This window comes from Dreissena polymorpha, chromosome 8, assembly GCF_020536995.1.
Source record: "Dreissena polymorpha isolate Duluth1 chromosome 8, UMN_Dpol_1.0, whole genome shotgun sequence".
NCBI classification, from domain to species: Eukaryota; Metazoa; Mollusca; class Bivalvia; order Myida; family Dreissenidae; genus Dreissena; species Dreissena polymorpha.
This window is the reverse complement of record NC_068362.1, coordinates 76309637-76325889: the sequence shown is the minus strand read 5'-3', so window position 1 is coordinate 76325889 and position 16253 is coordinate 76309637.

Sequence of the window (16253 nt, the reverse complement as noted above, 5' to 3'; positions counted from 1 at the left end):
TTCTATAAAAAAAGACAAAGTTACGAAAATTATTTTTAAAATAAATGAACATGCAGATTAGACAAACAAAACAGTTTAAACAACGTTAATTACCCTATGCTCATAAATATTCATATGAATGCAAATTAATATAATAAGAGGATATGAGCATTTCTAATATTTTTGTTGAAACCACCTGCATAAATCAGCAAAGCTGTTCATACTTGCTGGTTTTTTTTTTTAAAGAATGCCAACATGTTATTATTATACAGCTTTTTATAATGAGGAAGGGAGTAAAGCTACATGACTTAAAATAAAACACGAAGAGCTTTTAAAAATTGTTTCGCCATTTAAACGCTTTGTTTCTATTAACATGTGCCTCCATAGCTCAGTGGATAAGGCGCTTGCTGAAATCCAGAGGTCTCGGGTTCGATACCGGGTCGGGGCACATACATGCCAGTCATGTTTCAGCGGAATGCTGACTGACAAATATGCTTAGCTCGGCATTAAGAAGACGTGTTTTGTTGTTAGTTAAGAGAAGAGTTGGAAAGAAATACCCAAAGCGGCGGACGAGCGATGATAATAAAATGAGATCCAAAAACTACTTATATGATTTGGGAAAACAAATGTGACAATAGAAAAACAATAAGAAACAATCGGCTATAAAATATCACTAATCATTATTGCGTAAATATGATTAAATGGGCTATTCTCGTCGTTATGTTTTACATGAACATTACAAAACCTCTGTTTTACAAAGCAGATTTATGTATTTGTCCGAGTTACAAACACTGCAATCCAATCTAGTCTTCACGAGAACGTGACTACCAAGTTAATTAAAACAAATCCACACGTTTGCAGAATTCAATATATAAATGAGTGTTTAATTAAGAGTGAACATGTAGGCAATCATAAAGTACATTTATTTTTGTGTATGAGATTTCTAATCTCTTTACTACTATGAAGGAAGGATTGACAAACATCCTTTATTAAAGACCCGAACTAGAGGTGCACATACATTCATTGTACATGTACGTGTTGTTCTTGAACTGAGAAGGGTTATATAAGTGTAAGTTTCCAAATTGAATCTGAAAGGAAGCTGAATTCAACGTAAGCCGAGGATTTGATGTTAATTATGGGAGTTATGCACCAGTGTTTTATTGTTTACCATAAAACATAAATATATGATCGATTTATAATACAAAATTCACAAATCAACCAATTAGCTTCACTACCGTATCGAACCAAAAAACATCGAGTTGGTCATTGGTAAAGTACGGATCACTTAGATTTTCAACAACATTTCCTAACATCACATGTACATGAAAACACTTTTCCTCATGTTGTGAAACATAATGATGAGACAACCTACAACCCATGTATCCATGTTATTATAGGTATTGCTTCTGCCATGCCCGACATCTACATTACAATCCATACATTAATTTCGTTAATTCAATAGTGTTGTCAATTATTCGTGTGTTCTGTTTTGAACACATGTTTGGCATCACGCAATGAAATGTTTTTTCAAACCTTACATGCATGAATGCATAAGAATACAAGGAGTCTCAGGATCCAAATTTGACCTTGACTCAGAAGGAAGCTTCTATCTTTGATGAGTTGCGAAACACGTTCGTAGTATTCCTGCTCATTCATTTCATCTACACGTCTCTGGGGATAGAGGTAAGACCCCATTACCGAACATAATTGCAATATGTTGTGTTGGGAATTTGGGATATTTCATGTAAACGCAAAAGCAACGTATCATGCGTTAAGAAGTAAATGAAAGCGATGTGTCAAATGTATCCCTAAAACGCTTTTTCGTAAATCGCAATATGATGAAAATGTTAAATTGATTTAGCTAAATTTTCAAACAGATTTTAACAATGATTTAATAAGTCATGAATACTAATGCAGTCATATTGAATTCATCATGGCATAGATGACGTTGCCTCTACAATTTACAATTTCTGGTGTTTCATAAGTGACTTCAATATGTTTAAAACACACAAATACCGTTTTATGATTTATGTTTTGGAATGATACATGATCAAAAACACCAGAGACAAAAGTCATATAAAATAAGAGGAAAAATGGTCCTCCAAACATTCATTTAATTAAAACAGTTTAATAATAAAACGCCATTGTACCTATCAACATTCATCAAATTTCCGAAATAAATATGCGCTATTTTATTTTCTGACGTTAGCTTGAGATGAGTTAAGAAGATGCAAATAGTATTTATTTACAAGTAAAATACATTTTATTTTATAATTGGTATTATTTTAAAGTGACATAACCAACATATTTGCCGATTTCGTCTGAGGAATTTTGAATGCGACATGCTATTTTCTTGCAATGTTTACTTGGAATATATTGTGGATTATTATTAAGGATATATTCGTGTTTCATTAAGTTAATGAAAGTGTCGATTTAAATATACAATGTTTTACAATGTATCCACCTGTTCTGTCAGCTGTAACAAATTTGCACCAAACCAGTTTAAAAATTTCTTAATGTCAATGTATGGGCTATACATTGAAAATACAGAAATGCAATTAAGGAATTAATTTTACACTTTAATATATCGTTTTTATAAGCGCTGTACATTGTTTATTTTCATCATAAAATGTGGGAAATTATTTGCGGTATCGTAGGAATAAGTACTAGTAAAGGTATATTTACATGCAGTAACTCGGATATACACTATTGCAAACTGTAAATATTTTTGAATTCCACGATATTTGTAGCTCGAGTTCACATATAACTAACCTAAACATGTTTTTTGTTCACATGGTATATACGCTTTTAAAATTACTTTTGCCAATATGCATAGTGTTACTGAATCAACTTTTTGTATTTCGATACCACGTGAACATTTCGGTGAATTCTTTTGATATGCCATTTTAATGACAACCTGCATTGTTAAACGTGAACAAACATGAATGATGTTCAGAAATCATGCTTTGTTCTGAAAATCGTAACAAAAACGAAATGGAAATGTATGTATTTTAAATTGATTATCATAATTATTGTGGCTATTTAACATCGACGTTGTTTGATTATTTTTTTACTAATTAGCAGTAATAGATACCTATATAATAAGAAACATGTTGACAATATGATGGACACACATTTATTTCTATTCAGCCTTACAAAATCACACAAACACTAGAATACGTATTCATAAATTTTTCTACTTCTTAACTAAGTATTTTAAAGTTTACGTCTGAAATTACGTTTGTATCACTCTTTATGTAACATATATTTTTTAGATTCTGGTAATATTAATGTCACATTTGATATCGTATTTATAAGCATCAGTGATTATAATTTGATATATAAATACAAATTACACATATATGCATCTGCGTGTCTTTATATGATATTATATTCTGATAATATATTACTCGATTATCTGTTACTAAATTTCGTAGCATATATTGATATGATCTTTTCCGGGTTTTCCAATAATAGCTACATTTGACATGGCAAATTAATCATTTGACCTGAGCTTTGTTTGGCAGGCTCTATTACGTTGTTTTATCAAAGGCTTATTTTCCACTTTGCGCTCACTTCGTGTGAACAAGAAAGACTAAAGATGAGTTGCGATGAATGTAACCTACAATTGTAATTACTTTGAAAAAAGAAGCCATACTATTTACAGTGTTATTCATCAATGCAATAATCTTCAATAAATCCCCAAGACAACTGGACAATTCTTAATATTATTATTGCATCGAGATCGCGATTCTGCGCGGCAGCTCAAATATCAAGAATATAATATCCACTTCATAGTGTTTTAATACGAACGTGAAGATATTGTCCTTCCACATTCTCTTGATTAATGTAACGCTCACGATCAAAAATATCGAATATTTCGTAAAATAAAGCTAACCCATACAAAAATCATTGTTCCTTTTAGGAAAATGCAAAATTTCAATGTAAGATGTTGTCTCGTAACATTGATTTAACGCGATACAAAATGTGCGTTTTTATTTTTTTGTGTCACAAATAATTCCATTTTTATTTCCCGCAAAATAATTGAAAATGTACGGGCGAACGCGAGCTTGGATTCGGTCAGCGTCGGAAAAATGACGGCAGCAGATTTCTCGTATAGCTTGTATAAATTATGCAAATGAACGCAACCCGAATGAATCCGACCCGAATGAATCCGATCCTGACTCGATACCATTCGCAAAACGAAAGTAGATGACATCGTGGAACGAAAAATATATATGCTTTAAAGTTGCCGAATGTTTGTATTTTAACGTTTTTACACCAATGTCACTTGCTTTGAGGGTCTTCCTATTGTAAATAACGATTGTATGGTACTGTTTGTTGTTGAACATTTTATATAGCATAATACAGAACGTATGTAGTAGTGGTGAGCGTGATAGTGGCTTTAAGCTTTGTTAGAAATCCATTCGGAACCAGATTGTTTTATTGCGGCTTAATCCAGTTATTCATATTGCATATGTATTCTGTTATAGAGCGTAACGTCATGTACACGATTCTCCCCTTTATAATAAACTACATGCCGATTCCTGATTTTTTACTTTTACCACTAGTGTGATAAAAACGCAGTTTGTCGTGTATAAGCATTGCTCTCAAATAAAGTGTGATAAGTTTTTGTTTTTACGTCATATAAATACAAATTTCTATCAATTCGATTAGGATGTATGTCTAAACCACACGAGTTGATGTATGTCTAAACCACACGAGTTCTAAACCAACATATTATTTTATAATGAAAGCCGTTTTCGATTTATTATGAGTTCGTATAACACAATACTTTGTCGTTCTTTTGTTTATGAGATGTTCATGTATATTACACATTCATTTGAAGTAATTTGAGAATGATATCAACGAAGTAATGAGGCTATTGAAAGTGGTAATTGCAGTTTTGATGTATGTACATTTCACAAATTACTTGAACGTTGTTGTTGACCTCATTTATGAAGTTTCAATTGATCGAGATCTCTTGTTTCATAATAACACGATTAACACTTTATGAAATAGATTGCTCATTTGGCCTATATTAAGTGTACAGTTATGCGTTTTAAGTAGATAGTTTACATTATTGAAACGGACATGATGATGTCTTTAAATCTATTTTAATCGAGTTGATTATTCATGGGTATACGGCAATAATGCTGTCTTTTATGTGAGAAATTACATGAAACTTAATGTTGATATGCACTTGAAATAGTTGAAGCTCAAAGCTCTCAATTTTATCGCACATATAGTAATAAGCAGAAGTCTAATCACTATAGAAACAATATCAATCTAAAATTATGTAAACTTCCTGAAACTGGTTTCGACCTTACATAGAATCTAGCTCGCTTTAAGCTCAGTAAAACCCCATGGCTCGTGAAACATTAGCAATAAGTTGAGATCTTTTTTATATATTTGAACGTATCATTCTTCAATGCGGGAAATCACGTGGTCAGAATTGAGAAAACATGGCCGCCGATGCCACGATAAGATGGAAAATTTGAGTGTATAAACAGGTACATCTTCCTTATTACTTACTTGTTTTTAATCGGATGACGCCTTTCATAGGGCCAGCCGGACGCGGTTTCATCGAGTATCAACCGTTTCCCTCTCGTTGGTCTGAGTGTGGAGATTACTCATGGAATATTTTGAGATTTCCTGAACCGTCAATTGCTGTTGTACACGGACTACCAATAATATAACTGTTTTCACACTAATTAGCACTGTTTAAGTACCAGTTGGTCGTGCGGACGCATTGAAACTGGCAAAAAATGGATACATCGATTTTTAATGGCGTTATTTTCAAGGTAAAGTTGAGTTTCAATTGGTTTTGACAATTGCTGTTGAGTACGCATATGGCTGTTATACACGGACAACTTCTAGAACAACTGTTGTTGAGCACGCACATGTCAAGGAATACCGTTTTCTCCGCCAAATAAATCTAAAACAACGTCGCATGGGCATGTTCTGAAACATGTAGCGATACATGTCTTATGTAAACGCACTGAAAATGTTAATTCGTATACGAAATAGGCTATCTGGATCATCAAAATTGATTTTTCAATAGGAATTTTTTGCTAGCCTCTTTCAGTGTAGCTGCCTTTTGTAATGGCTTGCGAGTATTTGAAAATGTTGCTTTTCCTCGAGACAGTTTTATTTATATTTTTTTTTGGATTGCTGTTTTTGCTTGAAGAAATCCCTTCATGATATTGTCATTTAAGTGAATGTTCAATTGTTTTCAGAACAATTGTTCATGCTTGAGGGACAAGTACATAAAAAGACAGGATAACATTTTACCCTATTTCTATACAGTTTGTGACCAGAACATAAAGAATGAATATGATTTGGCATTGGGCATGTATTTAAACAACTTGAAAATGTATTTTATCTCCTACAGATTGTGTACTGTGTTTTACGCTTTCAGAGATCAATTCATCAAGCATTTTTGTAAAAAGTATATTTTTTTCGAGTGAATACACATAACACATTTGATCATGTAGATAAGTAGCATTTTTCGTCCCAGGTTAGTATTATCAAGAATATTTTTAATGAAATAATAGTCTTGCATTGGTCTCTTTTCAGTACTCGTTTTACATGAGCCAGATAGAGGACAGACTGTACATATAACCTCAAAGCGGGCATAAAACCTTATAGCTACAGACACCAACTCAGACACATTTCAATTCACAAGGTATCTAGTTTACAACAACAATCATCAATAAGCTTTGGTCCTATAACTTCATTACAGTGGCAATATAAAGTTTAGGCCAGCGTTACCACAGGGAAGTATTTCTGTAGTACTTTGCTAAAAATGCTATTAAATTATGAATTAGTACTGAAAATAAGCCATATCAGACATAGAATAACGTATAATACGTATCAAATATGTTTTGGACACGACATTTATAGTCAAAATAGCAAGATAGATTAATATGGACTTGGAAGCTGCCATCGTTGGGAAAATCAAGAGTGGGGTACAATTATTTAATCGACGAAACAAATGGTTAAAAAGTTATGTTTGAAATTACCGTTGTTAAACAAGTCCGTCATACAGTCTGAAGCCATTATCTGATCGAAGTGTTATTGTGTTAACAATCAGAAAATTGTATTGGTTTGACTGTTCATTTCTCAAGATTTGGCAATACAACATTTTAGTCCCCCGCCAGAGGTGTGAATACATACTGAATGAACACAATGGGCTCATTCCGTGTGCATATCCACCCCTCTGGCGGGGGCTAAAGTGGTATTTTGCCCAAGATTTTATTATGTTTAGATTAAACTTCGATTATTGACGATTTTAACAGTGTACGAATCAGTTTCCAATATTATATCTCTACTGTATAGCATGTATAAAACAAATAAAAACTGCAAAATATCTATTGCTTTAACAAAGTTGACTCAATGAAACAAATAATATGATCTTAACATAATAGATCTATAACAGTGATCTATAATGTATGTTCATCAGCGATGCAGACAAGATGTGCATCAGCAGATACAGATGAACACCGAAGTTGCAACAGTAACAAGAAAGAGCCTCAGACTAGGTATGTATATATGTATGTATATAACTATTCATGGACCTATTTTCATTTATATAAGCTTAAAATTCAACTTTAAACTATATAATGACAATGTCATATTCTTTAAATAGAAATAATTTGCTAACAACATACTGAACCAATAGATCCTATCATTGTTTAACTACAACCATAATAAATTAGCTGATGGCTATCAATAATCAAAATCATTCACAACAATGCTCATCATTTTTGTAAGTAGTTAATAGAGTAAACCAATAAAAACAAAAATATTTAAACACATACAGGGCACTGAGCGAGGTGCAGATGGTGTAATATGCCAAACAGAACAGCCTGGAAGACAAACACGAAAAGTTCTACGAAAGAATCACAGTACAGACTGATACTCTCATTTATAAAAAATCCAAAAATGAGTGAGTACAAGTGAGGCTATTACCTAAACCTTGTTTCAAAATATTATATAGGCATTGAAATAATATATTATCTTCACTTTTTGAATGGTTGTTCCAATGCTGTTAAACCAATATAAACGAACAAGGAACCAAACTGTCAGTGTATGACTCAGAGATATACAAGCACAAATATAATGAAAACATTTATATTTAATATGGTAATTCCTAAGTAAAGTAATTTGCGATAATGGTATCTCTAACTCTTCTCCCATCCGATACAGCCTGAAACATCTCTCCCTTGGCAACCTCTTCTAAAGGTTCCGGATCCACTGCTGGTTCCCCCGCATCAACCGCAGATTATGAAGAACAGCACAGGCTATGATGATGCGGCTGACCTTGGCAGGCTTCGTTCCAATCTGTTAAAAACAGAAATTGGAGGAATAAATTGAAAAAAAATGTTACATCAAAAGACATTGTTAAAAATGTTGTCAAATTTGTACCCAATGCTTGATGCAGAGTAAATAGTAACAACTCCTTTTTTCCCCGAGTGTAACAATTTACTAATATCTTATGTATTTCTTATGAGCTCTAACAGATACACAAAAACATATCTAAAAACGTTTAAATTGTTTTAGCTGGCATTCAGTAATGTATCAGTACTTTACAGTAATACGAGACAGTTGTGTATAATGCTGTTACATTGACTTGTTTAATATGTCAAAATCAGTTACATTTATTCATATTTAGAATATTCAGCATATTTTTCCGTCTATAAGTAAGTTGAATTTAAGAATTGAAGTGTGTCTATGGCATGCAAAAATAATGTTAAGCTATTTATAATTTTTTTCCAACTCTTAGACTTGATATGCCTAGAAATATATGATGATGTCAATTTCCATTAACAATCTTTGTTGATTAAATACATTTTATTTTATCATCTTCAATAAATTGTGTCATAAATAATATAAACAATTTCCTTACATACCTCACCATGAAGGACATGAAAGGTTCGCTTCCAAAACCCGAAGGCCCTTTCAATACTGTTTGGTGCCTATGTGAGCAGTTTTGTACTTTTCCTGAGCTTCTGACTCTGTGAAAACAGTTATACATATGTTGATAGTTTTAATACTGAACTATTTTATTGGAAAAGTGTTAGTACTTAGAGAATCAAGGGAAATCTTTTTCATAATTATATGTGTTGAGTATATGCTTAGCATACATGAAAGTTGTTTTGTGTGTTTCGTTTTGTTTTGCAGTTTATGAAAAAAACACGGCAATTTTCAACCAAAATGTGTGTTTTGCTGGATACATAAGATATGTATCGATACATGTACCGGAACATGCAAATGCGACGTTGTATTAGACTTATTCTGCGGAGAAAACAGTATTCCTTGACATGTGCGTGCTAAACAACAGTTGTTCTAGAAGTTGTCCGTGTATAACAGCCATGTGCGTGCTCAACAGCAATCGTCAAAACCAATCGAAACTCAATTTTACCTTTTTTTTACCTCCATTTTTGCCTGTTTCAATGCGTTCGCATGAACAACTGGTACTTAAACAGTACTAATTAGTGTTAAAACAGTTAAATTGTTGTGTACAACAGCAATTGACGGTTCAGGAAATCTCAAAATATTCCATGAGTAATCTCCACACTCAGACCAACGAGAGGGAAACGGTTGATAGTCGATGAAACCGCGTCCGGCTGGCCCTATGATAGGCGTCATCCGAATAAAAACAAGTAAGTAATAAGGAAGATGTACCTGTTTAAACACTCAAATTTTCCATCTTATCGTGGTATCGGCGGCCATGTTTTCTCAATTCTGACCACGTGATTCCCCGCATTGATTCTTGGTACGTATGTATTGGTACTATGTTTTACCTTACTTAACTATAGATCGACTAACTATCGATCAGTATGCCGTTTTGCATTATCAAAATCAGCCACTACGAGAACGAATTTATATCACTTTACCATTACTACCTTTTTCACATTCTATACATAGATGGTGACGTCACTACGTTATTGTCAGTAAGGCCGGTGTGTACACAATTACCGTTTTGTGTTATGTTTGATGCATAAATCCTAATCGAGGATAATTCTGCAAGTTATATTCCGTATCAATACATATAGACTATAAAGAATTGATTGATATTTTCGAATCTACATGAATGTTTTTCATTGATCATAGCGTTTCTCTTATTAGATATATTTTTTAGCTTAATTGAGCCAGCAACGCATCCAATTAATTATGTTAAATGCCGCAAATCAACATAACCACATAAATGAATATTTCTTAATGTGTAAAGAACTGTGTCGCTATGCGTCTCGGGTGAGAAATGGTGAGTCATTAAAAATACATCACAATGTAATAATACACCATTAACCACATGCTATAACCATTAATGGGCGCATTATGTTAATATTCGTGAGATGACAACATTAAAAAATATGTACCCATGACAAATATCACAGTGTCTATTGCGGCATCTACATAAAGAATTGTGATTTTGCATGCTTTTAATTATTTCGTCATCAATATTGTTGAATTTGGTTAATTATAAAACATGTTAAATATGCGTGCAATAAATATGCTCAATAATACATAACATATTTTTATTGAAGATTGTTGAATGTTATTGAAGTACGCGAGTAATTTTTGCATGCATTATAATGACCTGAGAGAAGGTATCGTTTTAAATATTTTATAATACAGCTACTTTTACCCTTATTTCCTTTACCTTTATTTGATCGATACGTGTGTGGTGAGGGAGCAACGACACAGCGTACTTGTCACTCGTTGAGTGGGAATATTTTATTTGTGGCATTGACCCCAACGCATAGTGTCCTGCCAAATTGATATGATCTATGTCACGAAACAGCTCATATTGTGCTTGTAAGCTGTGTCATGCGATATGAAGGAGCAAAATGGATAAAGTTGCCTTAAAAGGACACTGTCACAGATTTTGGCAAATACTGAAGTTTGTCTTTAATGCTTTATATTGATTAATGTAAACATTGGATCTTAAAAGCTCAAATAAAACAATAATACAATTAAAGAAATAAAACAAAATAACCCTCAACTGGTATCGAACTAGTGACCCCTGGAGTAAAAGTTCACTCGGTCATCCATGCTCCTACAATGAGTGATTCTCGTAGTGCCACAACATATAAGGACAACATCAGAACTCTCCAAATTATTTAATCGTTTCGCGTTGCAAAGCTTTATAATTTTCAGGTTTTTAAATCGTCAATAAATGCATATAATGGGTATTTAAGAGCATGGAAACTGTACAGTATTACTGTTTCCTCACAAATATCATAACTTCCACGAAAATATGCGAATCTGAAACATTTTTTTTAATTTTGTCAATTAACCAAAACGTGAAAAGGTCCCTTTAAGTAATAAAGCTTTTTTATCGAGGAAAACATATTCTTTTCATAACACAGATCAATACGTATTAATTATGTATTCTATGACATGTTGAAATTATAGTAAATTACATGATGTTGTGCCTTCTGTCTTCGCGGATAAATTACTTTCTTTTGCATCTTGCGATGTCATTTTAATTATCAAGGTGCAGAATCAACGGGGTTTTCAGAGGTTTATACACGGGCTGGACAGAATGTAAACAAACCGTTAAGAACTATATATTTGCAAATATCTCAAGTTATTGAAATACATACGCGAAAATCTTTAGTACATAAAATATAGTTTATCTTGCAGTTGGTGCCGACATCTTATGGTACAAGAATAAATCCAAGAATACGTCTGAAATCGGTGACAAATTTTCACGTTGAGTGAAGAATATCCGTGCAGAACACAAGACATTTTTGAACAAGAACACATGTTTATTAAATAAAGTAATTCTGATGTATTATACATTGCCATAAGCAGCATAACAATCTGTCTGTTATGCACTATTGAAACTTCTTAAGAAAAATGTTTTAAAAAGTTATTTGAAAAACAAGAACCACTTACCGGTTTGTTGACCTTCCATTAACGTGCAATTGGGAACTTCACAAAGTCACGTGATCTTGCACCCTGATTGTATAAGAAATTGAATATAGCAAATAAGTATTCATTTACCTTAATCAGACAAAACGTGACAAATCGAATACATTTAGCATAAAACAGCATCGTCACGGTCATTCAAAACCAGATTTTTTTGTTATTAATATTAAATATTCATGTCTGCTAAAATATGTATTTTTATAATTATTCAATGTGGTTCCGGGGACACTGTTCTCAAGCGATGGAAATTATTTATTAGAACTATGCTCATATGTACATGAGGTATCGCTACTTGCGTGCGCCCTAGTTGTAACCGCATTGTAAAAGAGGCAGTCTACAGTTTTTAAGCCATATTTGCGCATTGGCCCCTTAAATTCCCTTTATTTTAGATGTATAGCCTAACAAAATTAGTTTTTTGACTCCAGAATCTAAAAGGTAAGTACAAATGGTAAATGTTCTAGTAATTTCACTTGTTTTCAGTAATTCGAAACTAAGTGACCTGGATTTAAGTCAACATTCTGCACATGCTCAATGAAAAGTACTTCCTGCTTGAAGCAGCCAACATTTGACAGATTTAAACAGTGAGTTTGGTTTAAACAATATTTATTTGGCTATTCATATACAGCACGTAAGCAATATAACACAATACAAACATACTTACAACTTTCTACGAAATATGCTTAACAAAAGTACTGCGAAGTGTAAATTGACAGAATTGAGAAAAAAAAGCTCGAAGCTTATGCTAAGTCTTTCTTCTGTCCTTTGATGATGGTGCTGATGAGGTGTAAACAATTGAGCATATAGCTACAATGTACAGAATGTCGAAACAATGAATAGCGAATAATGTAAGTATAAATAAATATACAGTATCGAACTGAAAAAGGGATAGGTGAATTAATACAAAAACGTAAGATGATGTAGATAGTGAGGGAATGATATTACGTTTGTATACATCAGCATTATTAATGGGTAATAAAGGATGAGTTAAAAGTGACAGAGTTATCGCGACTTGAGAAAAATACGATAATAAAAGAAACAGTTGCAGGGCGGGGCATCGTTAGCAGGTCTGTTCTTGAAATGGGGCTATGCTAAAATCTATGACTACCTCGGATGAAAGACTGAACATGTTTGAAGATACGTAAATTGTCTTCGTATTATCCGTCTTTGACACCAAAGAGAAGTAGTTGTAAGGTTATGGGTTGAAAACTGGAAATATTGTCAAATAGGATTGCTCTTTTTTCATTATAAATTGGGCAAGTTTAGAACAAGTGATAAGTGTCTTTGATCTCCCCACATTGAAAATATGGATTTCCGAGATGTTTTTCGAGTACAAATGTTCATTTAAGTTGCTGCAATGCATTCGCAGACGTGCGTGAAGGACATTCAGCGTCCGCTCGCCATCGTAGTAATGCATGGGGATTTTTTGTTTGTCTTTGTTTAGATTTGCTTTGAAGGTAGAAAGAGAAGGAGAAGATCTAACAGATTCAGGTAAGGCGTTCCATAGGTTTATTGTTGATGGTAAGAACGACCGTGAAAAAAGCTGTGATTTACATTGAATGCTGCATATAATGTCGGAATAACGAAGTCGATATGCCGTTGTTTCACCCACACTAGAGGGGATAAGTGCAGACAAACATGGAGGTGATAGAGAATTATAAATCTTGTAGTAAAGAGTAAGCTTATGTTTAGTTCTCCTATGTTTTAAGGGTTCAAGAGCTGTTTCATTGTACAAATTCTGCAGTGATGTTAGACGTGTTCCCCCACTAATTATTCTTGCTGCTTCCTGTTGAATCTTTTCAAGCTCAATTTTATCCTGTGCAGTAATATTATCCCAGACTACATCAGCGTATTCAAGAATTGGTCTTATGAATGTCGTATATATAGTAAGAAGGGACTTTCTATCGAGGATAAACTTAAAAGATCTCATTTGATTTATTCTCTGCCATGCTTTATTCTTAATGGCTTCAATGTGGTCATGCCAGGAGCATGAGTTAGAAAAGTTCAAACCTAGATGTTTATGAGACGAAACCTCATTAATTGTGCAGTCGTTAAGGAAAATCGGGCTTTTTCTTGATATTACTAATGATTCGGTTTAAGATGGATTAAAAGTAACCAACCACTTATCGGCACAAATAGATTTTTACAAGATCAGCGTTGAGTAGAGCGGCTGCATCAACCGGATTGTCGACAATTATATAAAGCATGGTATCGTCTGCAAAAAGACGAACTGGACAGTGAATATCTCGCACAACATCGTTAATGTATACAAGAAAAAGGAGAGGCCCTAATATGGACCCCTGGGGAACACCAGCGTTGAAAGGCAGTGAGTCCGATTTACACCCGGAAATTACAACACACTGTCTTCTGTCATTAAGATAGTCCTGTAACCAAGATAAAAGATTGTCCGAGATACCACAGAGTGTTAGCTTATGAATTAGCCCTGCGTGCCATACTCAAAAACATTAGAAATGTCACAGAATACCGCTCTAACCTCTTTGCCCTCATGGAGGGCTTTACAAAAAGAGTGATAAACCGAGACTAATTGGTTGACAGTGGAGTCTTTAGGTATAAAACCAGACTGAAATGGGGTTATAAAGTCAGAAACCCTTAACTGTTTAACGATGTACTTATGAAGAATTTTTTCAAGACATTTACTTACAACGCTTTGGAGTTATATTTGTCTGTAGTTACCTACATCCTGAGGATCTGACCTTTTTATAAATTGCACATACATTTTCTTCTTTCCATCTCCGTGGAATCCTACCAGTATTTAGTGAAAAATTGAAAAGATTTTGAAGTGGACCTGAAATTTCAGCTGCGATTTCTTTTAAGACTATGCTATTTAATTGGTCCGGTCCTGAGGCCTTCCCAGTTTTCATAACTTTGATAGAATCTATGACATCTTGGCGAGAAATTATGAAATCTTCTAAGACGGGGCAGTGTGGATTTTGGATGTTTGGGATGTGAGTATGTGTATTTGGTATCGTCAGGTTAGATTGTGATTGGAAGAATGAATTTAGGATATTTGCTTTATTAAGAGGTGACTCATAAATGGTACCATTATGAATAAAGGGAGGCAATTCGTTATGTGAGGTGTTTTTATTTGTAAAGTTTTTGATGATTTTCCAGAAGTCCGATGATGAATGCTGTTGTTCGCGTATCATTTTAGCAAGGTTGTCGAAGTGAAGTTTTTTCGATGATCTGACGAGATTATTAACAAGGTTGCGTTGTTGGCGATAAATCTGCCAATGTCTGTCTAAATTTGAGGCCTTGGCTTTTTTGTATGCACGTTTGCGGCGTCGTTTTCCTTTTGTATGTTTTTATGTAACCATGGAGGATCAGCTGTCCGTATTGTAACAATTTTAGATGGGATTGTGGTATAACAGAATGAGATTAGTTGACTTGTAAAATTTGACGTATATATGTGAATATCATTGTTGCAGCAGTCATTCCAATCGAAGTTTTGCACAAGTTGACGTAATTTAGTATAGTCTCCATCTTGTATCTCCGTATTTTATGTTTAAAATTAGACCCAGCTTTTTTTTTGAGGTTGATGACGCAGTAGGAGACTGGACAATTATAACGAACTTGTTGGTGAAGAAGGGGTTCGCCAACGCCCCTGTGTAACACTGTTAATGAAGATGAGATCATAAAGAGGTCAAGAATAGATTCGGAGGTTTTTAGTGAAATGGGTAGGTTCGTTGATAATCTGGGAGAGATTATACTGTAAGAGAATAGAGTCAATTTGATCTTACCCTGGGGTTTATTTATGTCGAGATTAAAATCACCTGTATTTAGATGTTTTCGATACCTGTGTCACGGCTAGTGTGATATTGCATTGTGTATGCATTCTAGTAAAACTAGAGTTAGGTGGTCTATAAAAAACAGCCGAATAAAAAGTCGCCTTCCTTGATGCGGTAATTAAACCCAAGAGCATTCAATATCGTCAATGTGTAAGTCCGGTCGCTCAGTGGCAAAAAGATCAGATTTACATATAAGAGAATTACTTCGTGGGGATCGTTTGGTCTATCCCTTCTAAACGGGCGTATGGTATGACGGGAAGAGTAAATCGCATGTGTCGACTGTTGGACTAAGCCAAGTTTCAGTAAAGGCTAGAATATCGAAACCATTAAGGTCTGCAATGGAATATCTTTCTTGGTGATGAGGCTCTGTACATTGTAGTGGACCCTTTTAAGATATTTCGTGAATGCATCGATATTGATGATGAGAAAGAAGTACCAAAAGATGAGGAAGATTACCAAAGGAGCTGTCAGGTCCGGCTTGGATGGGACATCACCTCCTTCTAGAAGTAAGGCTGCAAGCCAGCACAC